We start from the raw sequence: 4,598 nt of genomic DNA on the forward strand, positions 1-4,598 counted from the left end.
ACCATGAATAGTTCACGAACAGCTCACGTCGACTTCACATGTAGTTGACGACATGTTCATGAATATGCGCGCGTCGCAGCGTGGCTGGGCCTTCCCACTGACATGGACACGTGTACTTCACGCATTGATGGCACGGGCAGTTCACGACTAGTTTACGCACTTTGCGACTAGTTTACGCACTTCACAACTAGTTTACGCACTTCATGAACAGTTTGCGCATGGCACGAGCAGTTCACAATCAGTTCAGGAACAGTTCACGAGCAGTTCACGAATACTGCACGACAGCGGCGCTCGCGTCGGTGTGGGGGTATATATAGAGCTTCCTGGACACTGCTCGCCATTCCAGAGGTCGCCAGCGCAGAGACAACATGCCTAAAACCAAGCTGACAAAAGGAAGAGGGAGAAGGCCAGAAGCCAACAGGCCAGAGGCAGAGACCGCTGATAGAGATAATTTTCCTCAGTCATCTATATCAAGTCTCGATATCGTGATCCCGGAGACACAGCAGGATCCAATCGAACGCCAGAGACAGCCATCCAGTGAGGACGAGGCTAACAGATAGCAGAAGAAGCGGGTCCGGGTGTCCAAGAAAGAAATCCCTGAATACCGCTGGACAGAAGAGGCTAAGTTTAGGTTAGCCGACCTTGTGAAGGAGAGCCCCCAGCTGTATGACAAGAAGCACAAGGAGTGGCTCAACGTGGCGTCCAAGAACAGCCGATGGGACCGACTTGGAGAGCAGCTGGAGCCTCCTGCCAATGGTGCCCAATGCAAGAAGCATTACGAGAACTTGAGAACCAGTGTGGGGAAGATTATGAAAAAGGAGAAGAGTGGAGCTGGCCAGCCCCAAAGGAGTGCCCGTGACGACCAGATCATGGAGACCTGGAGTTTCCTGATACAACACATCGTCCGGGAAGAGACAGTCCCCAGTGAGCAGTTTGCTGTCCCAGAGTTCTCTGCAGTGACGGTCAGCGACGGAGATGATGATGAAGTGAGGTCCACAGGTTCTCACAGCCAAGCATCTACTAGCACCGGGAAGGGCAAGGGCAAGGGGAAGCAGTCCAGCCCACCAACAACACAGACAGCCACCACAACCGCCGACACCTGGGTGACCCACAGCAACCTCAGTAATGTAGTGCAAAAGGTGAAAATCCTAATGTCTACATGCAGATTGTATTCCAGTTTCATCCACTGCTTTTGACATGCCATGTGAAATATGTTGCATTGTAATGCTGAACTAAATTGTTACAATGTTTGTATGTTTCAGATCATCTCCAAAGCAGAATCCTTGACGCCAACCCCCTCATACACCGACCAGCACGAGATCGTACACAATTTTTCGTGCTTGCTGGAAGGCCATATGCATGCCATCCCGGAGGACTACTGGCATGAATTCCAGATAGACTGCCTCAACCTTGTACACCGCTACAGGCAGCGGCGTCAGCTCTTCCAGCAGCCACATCAACAACCACTCATGACCTTGCCAGGCCCATAGCATCAGCAACCTTGGCAGCCCCCTCAGCAGCAGCAGCTCTGGCATCAACCTCAACCAGCAACCTTGCAGGCACGGCCAGAGCAGCAGCAGCAGCAGTCTCAGCAGCAACCTCCAGCCAGTCTGCCATCACCTGTAATGTGGATGCCACCCCAGTCACTACAGTCTTCAGGCCAGTCCTCCAGACCCCATACCACGGAGTGGCAACCAGGGATTACACCTGCACCGTTAGCCACCCTTGTTCCAGGCTCCTTCACCAACAACTTCAGTATCGTCAGCCACCCATGTCCAGGCTCCTTCAGTGTTGTCGCTGTCAGCCACATTCAAGACACCTGTGACACCACTAAGCTTCCCGGTCCTGACCCTGAGATCCGTCGAGAACAACATAGAAGAGGGCATGTCACCCTCATCCTCCTACACCTCCAAGGAACTCAACACACCACTAGTCCATCGGGTATCCCCACATAGCAGTACCACAACCAGCAAGGACACTGACTGAGATGTGACACTTCTAAATATTTGTAAATAATTGGACTGTGATACTTGTACATATTTGATGTTTGCTGTTTTCATGTTAATAAAATGCTTTCTTATTTCAAGACACTTGATTTTCTCTTCAACTTCAAAATAAAGTGAAAGAAAAAAAAAACGAGAAAGAAAAGAAAAAGAAACCAAAAAATAAAGGGCAACGAAAACACACACGAAAAATAAACTTTTCTTTTATTTCAAAAAGGGAATAACTGTGGATGCAGCTCATGGAGCTACTACCATTCTTTCTTGCCAATGGACAGCACCAGCAGGGGACATGTAGTAATGTGAAAGGTAGTCTCGCTGATCCTTTGCATCCTTTTGGGTATGATGGCCGGTTAGAGACAGCAGCCCCTGCAGGTGTCGCTCAGTCCTCCATCCACCAGGGATCAGATCATTTGTGTCCGGATCTGCGCGGTCCACTTCTGAAATTTCGTGTGGGTATCTGATGAGGATGATGTTGTGCAGGACACAGGCACACATGGTGATCAGGTGGATGGTGTCGGGGTACTGATGCATCGTCATCAAGAAGCAACGGAACCTTTGACACAAAATTCCAAAGGCATTCTCCATGACACGTTGGGCACGAGACAACCTGTAGCTATATATGCGTTCTCGTAGGACTTGTGACCGAGGAGAGAATGGTTTCATCATCCAGGTTCGGAGAGCAAAGGTGTCATCCCCTACGAAGTGATAGGGCACTGGCTGGTCATAATTAGGGAGTGGTTCTGGTTGAGGAACTCAAGCTCTGCTCTGTTCTCTTTTACAGCATCATGCAGGGAACAGTTACTCCATGTTCCTCCATTTGACCCACCACCCTCTGCCCCAACATCCTCATAGAGGAGCTTGTAGGTAGCATCTGCCACTGCCATCAGTACAATACTGTGGAAGCCCTTGTGGTTGTAGTAGTAAGAGCCAGCATTGGGTGGCTTCTTTATGGCAATGTGCTTGCCGTCCACATCCCCCAGACAGTTGTGGTAATTCCATCTGGAGCTGAACCTGGCAACAACTTCCTTCCACTCCTCTTAATTTTTGGGGCAGCGCAGCACTTCGTCCTTGTAGACCGCGATGATGGCTTTACACACCTCGGGTATGAACTTGCAGATGGTACTTGCTTCAACCCTGAAGCTGTACTGCAGACTTTGATAGGAATTTCCAGTGGCTAAAAAGCGGAGGGTGGCAGCCAGCTTGAGTCCAACTTGAAGTGGTTCCCTCATGAAGGTGGACTGCTTCTGGAAGCGAGGGGTTAACTTCTAAACCAACTCTTGGAACAGGTCAGTTGTGATTCTGGGGTAATTTTTGTAGCCCCTTTGATCTTCCTTGTGGAGTCAGTAGACTGTCATACTGTCCAAACTCGTGCCATCTGGTTAACCATTCCCTGACCCACAATTTCCTTTGTGTCTTTCTTCGAGGTGGGGTTGCCTTTTCTTGCTCTTCTGCCTCTGCCAGCCTTTTCTGCTGTTCTTCAACAATGGCTAGAGCAGCTGCCAGGTATAGGAATCTTCTCCTCTTTGCAATGGTGTCTCTGACAGTAAGCATGTTGTCTCTTGCAAAGCCAATCCAAAAATAACCAAGGGTTGGAGAGGCCCGGTTTCTATATGGCGTGGCCAGGTCGGCACAACACCGTCCGAATTGTGGAAACACGTCATGCCAATGCGGGAAGTGCGCAAACTATGCGCAAACTATGCGTGAACTCGTCATGCCAGTTTGTGTCAATGTGGACACGAACGGGCACGCATTTGTGAACTATTCGTGAACTCGTCGTAAACTCGTCGTGAACTCGTTATGAACTATGCGTGAACTAGCCGTGAACAGTGCAGGAGCCTCCCAGTTCGTGCACTAAAATGGCAAGACTTGCCACAACAAATTCGTGGCCCAAAGTCGTGCAAGTGTCAGGGTGGCATAACTCTTAACTCAGCTTGAATGGTCAATTTCATAGATCGCCCATGTACTTTCGAACCTTCATTTCGGTTTTAGAAAAGCATGTAGTACTACAACTGTCACTCTTTAAGGTTGAAAGCGATATTTTAGCTGTCAATTCGAGGAATTTGAGGTGTTGCCAGTCAGTGCGTGAGTAACCATAGACAGTAAGTTTGTATTGATGACCATGTGTCTGATACTGGATCTATAAATTTTAGGATTGTACAGGTTTCGGTTTTAAAACCTCTTTTATTCAATATTCTTATTAATGATATTGTAGATAAAGATTTCAAAGAAAGTTCCATGCCATTTGCAGATGAGGCGTTTTGTATATTAGTGAGAAATAATTTTAATTATGCAGTAACAAAATTAATATATTAATTACTGAACTCGCAAATTGGCTCCAGAATACAAGATAATTCCCAATATTGAACAAGACATGTCGAAAGCTTGCAAGATATGTATTTTAATGGCACTAATCTTGAACGGGTTTCAACGTCAGGCACTTGTCATCATTATAGATAAGTTCAGTTTCACTCTGCAATCAACTGAAGGTTTTAGAAAATTAAGCAAAATACAAGGTGTTTTTAATCCACTCTCCTCACTTGTGCCTCTGTCTGCTCTTATAGCATCCTGCTTTTCAACTAGGGTTATAGCTTAGCT

The 4,598-nt window shown here is 47.6% G+C and overlaps 1 pseudogene; it reads left to right on the forward strand.

The window, feature by feature from the left end:
• Positions 1–218: 218 nt before the first annotated feature.
• Positions 219–1,986, forward strand: LOC137635757 (uncharacterized; annotated as a pseudogene).
• Positions 1,987–4,598: the final 2,612 nt, after the last annotated feature.

Source organism: Palaemon carinicauda, chromosome 3, assembly GCF_036898095.1.
Source record: "Palaemon carinicauda isolate YSFRI2023 chromosome 3, ASM3689809v2, whole genome shotgun sequence".
In the NCBI taxonomy this organism is placed as follows: Eukaryota; Metazoa; Arthropoda; class Malacostraca; order Decapoda; family Palaemonidae; genus Palaemon; species Palaemon carinicauda.